Genomic DNA, 6,682 nt, shown 5'->3' with positions numbered 1-6,682 from the left:
TGGGGATTGGACTGGGGCTGGGGATGGGACTGGGGCCTGGGGATGGGACTGGGACTGGGGCCTGGGGATGAGATTGGGACTGGGGCCTGGGGATGAGACTGGGGCCTGGGGATGAGACTGGGGCCTGGGGATGGGACTGGGCCCTGGGGATGAGACTGGGACTGGGGATAGGACTGGGGCCTGGGGATTGGACTGGGGCTGGGGATGGGACTGGGGCCTGGGGATGGGACTGGGACTGGGGCCTGGGGATGAGATTGGGACTGGGGCCTGGGGATGGGACTGGTGCCTGGGGATGGGACTGGGGCCTGGGGATGGGACTGGGACTGGGGATGGGACTGGGGTCTGGGGATGGGACTGGGGCCTGGGGATAGGACTGGGACTGGGGATGGGACTGGGGCCTGGGGATGGGACTGGGGCCTGGGGATGGGACTGGGGCCTGGGGATGGGACTGGGACTGGGGATGGGACTGGGACTGGGGATGGGACTGGGACTGGGGATGGGACTGGGGCCTGGGGATGGGACTGGGGCCTGGGGATGAGACTGGGGCCTGGGGATGGGACTGGGACTGGGGGATGGGACTGGGGCCTGGGGATGGGACTGGGGCCTGGGGATGGGGATGGGACTGGGGCCTGGGGATGGGACTGGGGCCTGGGGATGGGATTGGGGCCTGGGACTGGGGCCTGGGGATGGGACGGGCCTGGGGATGGGACTGGGCCTGGGGATGGGACTGGGGCCTGGGGATGGGATTGGGGCCTGGGACTGGGGCCTGGGGATGGGACGGGCCTGGGGATGGGACTGGGCCTGGGGATGGGATTGGGGCCTGGGACTGGGGCCTGGGGATGGGACGGGCCTGGGGATGGGACTGGGCCTGGGGATGGGACTGGGCCTGGGGATGGGACTGGGGCCTGGGGATGGGATTGGGGCCTGGGGATGGGATTGGGGCCTGGGACTGGGGCCTAGGGATGGGACTGGGACTGGGGCCTGGGACTGGGGATGGGACCCAGCAGATTGTGACCCCCAACAGATAAAGCAGCCAAACTGCAAGTCTAAGTACTCTTCAAATGCTGGATTTGTTTCATTTTGATTTTGTGACGAGACTTTTAAACACACAGACCTGAAACAGCCAATGCAGACACACTCTTCAACTGAGGCCTGTGATTGGTGATACTGTTAATCAGGGTGATTTTGGAGAACTGAGATAATGGCACTGACTTAGATGGGGAGATTGACTCATTGATTGGATTCGGATTGGATTAGGCCTCACAATCAATTGAATAAACTGTGAAAGGAGGTGATCTTGAGAACATTTTGAACTACAGCCAGTGTTCCCGCAAGGCCCTTAAATATTCCAAACACAAATACCTGGCAACGCAGACAAACTCTTCAGCTTCTGAAACCTCTGGTTGATGGAACGATCCATCAGTCTTACCTGGCTGGCACTGACTTATGAGTGATGACATTTTGATTGAATAAATGTGAAAGGAGGTGAGCCTGAAACATTACGGAACTACCACCAGTATTTCTGCGAGGCTTTTATTAAAATGATATATTTTTAGGTTAGAGATAACAGAACAAAACATTTATAATAATTGTAGCTAGTGGGAAAAGTGGAGAAGGTTTTGAAGGATCTACTTGACGTTTCCCTTTGTTGAAGATAGAACTCTGAACTGAACTCTCTGAAAGTACAAATGAATTTAATTTTAAACTTGTCAACTCTCCAGTGATTAGTACTTTAAGTGGAGGTCTCAAATGGCACCCTATTCACTATTTAGAGCACTACTTTTGATATAAGTCTTGTCAAAAGTAGTGCACGCATATAGGGAAGAGTGTGCCATTTTGAACACGGACTACAATGGAGTGCTGCTCGCCTGTAATTGAATCAATGTGTTTGTGCATTTGCATGAAATATTATACATTTATGACTCTGTGGAATAGTTTTATCGTCAGTATAGATGTTTCATGTTTGTAAGGTCCTCTGTGGCTCATTTTGTAAGGTCCTCTGTGGCTCAGTTGGTAGAGCATGGTGTTCGCAACGACCAGGGTTGTGGGTTCGATTCCCACAGGGGGCCAGTACATAAAAATATAAAAAAGAAAGTATGAAATGTATGCATTCACTACTGTAAGTCGCTCTGGATAAGAGCGTCTGCTAAATGACTAAAATGTAAAAAAAAAAAAAAAAATGTAAAAATGTAAGATTTTACCGCTGTTGTCAAGGCGTGTGCGTACTGGTAGCGAAGTCAGGGGCAGGAGAGCAGAGATTTGTGAACAGGCGCACACTTTATTGAGGCAAAACGCGCAAAACAGTCACAAGAATTATGTTTAACAATAAACATCTTCGTGAAAAATAACACGGGAAAAAAAACAAGCCAGTCTGGCGCGTCAACAAATAAACACGTAAATAAATACACACAAACAATCTTTCACAAAGACATGATGGGGATCAGAGGAATAAATACATGTAGATTGATTGGGGAATGAAAACCAGGTGTGCAGGGAACAAGACAAAACAAATGGATACATGAAAAATGGAGCGACGATGGCTAGAAAGCCGGTGACGTCGATCGCCGAACACCGCCCGGACAAGGAGAGGAGCCGACTTCGGCGGAAGTCGTGACAGCTGTGTATAAGTACTTTTCTACATTCCCAACATGTCTTATATTCATCAGGTATGGTCACCACTGGTCCTGTATTGGTAAAACAAAATGGAGGACAACATGTCTTATATTCATCAGGTATGGTCACCACTGGTCCTGTATTGGTAAAACAAAATGGAGGACAACATGTCTTATATTCATCAGGTATGGTCACCACTGGTCCTGTATTGGTAAAACAAAATGGAGGACAACATGTCTTATATTCATCAGGTATGGTCACCACTGGTCCTGTATTGGTAAAACAAAATGGAGGACAACATGTCTTATATTCATCAGGTATGGTCACCACTGGTCCTGTATTGGTAAAACAAAATGGAGGACAACATGTCTTATATTCATCAGGTATGGTCACCACTGGTCCTGTATTGGTAAAACAAAATGGAGGACAACATGTCTTATTCATCAGGTATGGTCACCACTGGTCCTGTATTGGTAAAACAAAATGGAGGACAGCATGTCTTATATTCATCAGGTATGGTCACCACTGGTCCTGTATTGGTAAAACAAAATGGAGGACAACATGTCTTATATTCATCAGGTATGGTCACCACTGGTCCTGTATTGGTAAAACAAAATGGAGGACAACATGTCTTATATTCATCAGGTATGGTCACCACTGGTCCTGTATTGGTAAAACAAAATGGAGGACAACATGTCTTATTCATCAGGTATGGTCACCACTGGTCCTGTATTGGTAAAACAAAATGGAGGACAACATGTCTTATATTCATCAGGTATGGTCACCACTGGTCCTGTATTGGTAAAACAAAATGGAGGACAACATGTCTTATATTCATCAGGTATGGTCACCACTGGTCCTGTATTGGTAAAACAAAATGGAGGACAACATGTCTTATTCATCAGGTATGGTCACCACTGGTCCTGTATTGGTAAAACAAAATGGAGGACAACATGTCTTATATTCATCAGGTATGGTCACCACTGGTCCTGTATTGGTAAAACAAAATGGAGGACAACATGTCTTATATTCATCAGGTATGATCACCACTGGTCCTGTATTGGTAAAACAAAATGGAGGACAACATGTCTTATATTCATCAGGTATGGTCACCACTGGTCCTGTATTGGTAAAACAAAATGGAGGACAGCATGTCTTATATTCATCAGGTATGGTCACCACTGGTCCTGTATTGGTAAAACAAAATGGAGGACAACATGTCTTATATTCATCAGGTATGGTCACCACTGGTCCTGTATTGGTAAAACAAAATGGAGGACAACATGTCTTATATTCATCAGGTATGGTCACCACTGGTCCTGTATTGGTAAAACAAAATGGAGGACAACATGTCTTATATTCATCAGGTATGGTCACCACTGGTCCTGTATTGGTAAAACAAAATGGAGGACAACATGTCTTATATTCATCAGGTATGGTCACCACTGGTCCTGTATTGGTAAAACAAAATGGAGGACAACATGTCTTATATTCATCAGGTATGGTCACCACTGGTCCTGTATTGGTAAAACAAAATGGAGGACAACATGTCTTATATTCATCAGGTATGGTCACCACTGGTCCTGTATTGGTAAAACAAAATGGAGGACAACATGTCTTATATTCATCAGGTATGGTCACCACTGGTCCTGTATTGGTAAAACAAAATGGAGGACAACATGTCTTATTCATCAGGTATGGTCACCACTGGTCCTGTATTGGTAAAACAAAATGGAGGACAACATGTCTTATATTCATCAGGTATGGTCACCACTGGTCCTGTATTGGTAAAACAAAATGGAGGACAACATGTCTTATATTCATCAGGTATGATCACCACTGGTCCTGTATTGGTAAAACAAAATGGAGGACAACATGTCTTATATTCATCAGGTATGGTCACCACTGGTCCTGTATTGGTAAAACAAAATGGAGGACAACATGTCTTATATTCATCAGGTATGGTCACCACTGGTCCTGTATTGGTAAAACAAAATGGAGGACAGCATGTCTTATATTCATCAGGTATGGTCACCACTGGTCCTGTATTGGTAAAACAAAATGGAGGACAACATGTCTTATATTCATCAGGTATGGTCACCACTGGTCCTGTATTGGTAAAACAAAATGGAGGACAACATGTCTTATATTCATCAGGTATGGTCACCACTGGTCCTGTATTGGTAAAACAAAATGGAGGACAACATGTCTTATATTCATCAGGTATGGTCACCACTGGTCCTGTATTGGTAAAACAAAATGGAGGACAACATGTCTTATATTCATCAGGTATGGTCACCACTGGTCCTGTATTGGTAAAACAAAATGGAGGACAACATGTCTTATATTCATCAGGTATGGTCACCACTGGTCCTGTATTGGTAAAACAAAATGGAGGACAGCATGTCTTATATTCATCAGGTATGGTCACCACTGGTCCTGTATTGGTAAAACAAAATGGAGGACAACATGTCTTATATTCATCAGGTATGGTCACCACTGGTCCTGTATTGGTAAAACAAAATGGAGGACAACATGTCTTATATTCATCAGGTATGGTCACCACTGGTCCTGTATTGGTAAAACAAAATGGAGGACAACATGTCTTATTCATCAGGTATGGTCACCACTGGTCCTGTATTGGTAAAACAAAATGGAGGACAACATGTCTTATATTCATCAGGTATGGTCACCACTGGTCCTGTATTGGTAAAACAAAATGGAGGACAACATGTCTTATATTCATCAGGTATGGTCACCACTGGTCCTGTATTGGTAAAACAAAATGGAGGACAACATGTCTTATTCATCAGGTATGGTCACCACTGGTCCTGTATTGGTAAAACAAAATGGAGGACAACATGTCTTATATTCATCAGGTATGGTCACCACTGGTCCTGTATTGGTAAAACAAAATGGAGGACAACATGTCTTATATTCATCAGGTATGATCACCACTGGTCCTGTATTGGTAAAACAAAATGGAGGACAACATGTCTTATATTCATCAGGTATGGTCACCACTGGTCCTGTATTGGTAAAACAAAATGGAGGACAGCATGTCTTATATTCATCAGGTATGGTCACCACTGGTCCTGTATTGGTAAAACAAAATGGAGGACAGCATGTCTTATATTCATCAGGTATGGTCACCACTGGTCCTGTATTGGTAAAACAAAATGGAGGACAACATGTCTTATATTCATCAGGTATGGTCACCACTGGTCCTGTATTGGTAAAACAAAATGGAGGACAACATGTCTTATATTCATCAGGTATGGTCACCACTGGTCCTGTATTGGTAAAACAAAATGGAGGACAACATGTCTTATATTCATCAGGTATGGTCACCACTGGTCCTGTATTGGTAAAACAAAATGGAGGACAACATGTCTTATATTCATCAGGTATGGTCACCACTGGTCCTGTATTGGTAAAACAAAATGGAGGACAACATGTCTTATATTCATCAGGTATGGTCACCACTGGTCCTGTATTGGTAAAACAAAATGGAGGACAACATGTCTTATATTCATCAGGTATGGTCACCACTGGTCCTGTATTGGTAAAACAAAATGGAGGACAACATGTCTTATATTCATCAGGTATGGTCACCACTGGTCCTGTATTGGTAAAACAAAATGGAGGACAACATGTCTTATTCATCAGGTATGGTCACCACTGGTCCTGTATTGGTAAAACAAAATGGAGGACAACATGTCTTATATTCATCAGGTATGGTCACCACTGGTCCTGTATTGGTAAAACAAAATGGAGGACAGCACGTCTTATATTCATCAGGTATGGTCACCACTGGTCCTGTATTGGTAAAACAAAATGGAGGACAACATGTCTTATTCATCAGGTATGGTCACCACTGGTCCTGTATTGGTAAAACAAAATGGAGGACAGCATGTCTTATATTCATCAGGTATGGTCACCACTGGTCCTGTATTGGTAAAACAAAATGGAGGACAACATGTCTTATATTCATCAGGTATGGTCACCACTGGTCCTGTATTGGTAAAACAAAATGGAGGACAACATGTCTTATTCATCAGGTATAATC

At 44.4% G+C, this 6,682-nt stretch overlaps 1 non-coding gene across 1 annotated transcript; it reads left to right on the top strand.

The window, feature by feature from the left end:
• The first annotated feature begins 1,993 nt into the window (after positions 1-1,993).
• trnaa-cgc (transfer RNA alanine (anticodon CGC)) lies at positions 1,994-2,070 on the top strand. The gene has a single exon. It is a non-coding gene; the product is annotated as a tRNA-Ala (tRNA).
• Positions 2,071-6,682: the final 4,612 nt, after the last annotated feature.

Source organism: Salmo salar, chromosome 26 (genome assembly GCF_965601325.2).
Source record: "Salmo salar chromosome 26, fSalSal1, whole genome shotgun sequence".
NCBI classification, from domain to species: Eukaryota; Metazoa; Chordata; class Actinopteri; order Salmoniformes; family Salmonidae; genus Salmo; species Salmo salar.
This window is presented reverse-complemented; position numbering and strand designations above follow the sequence as displayed.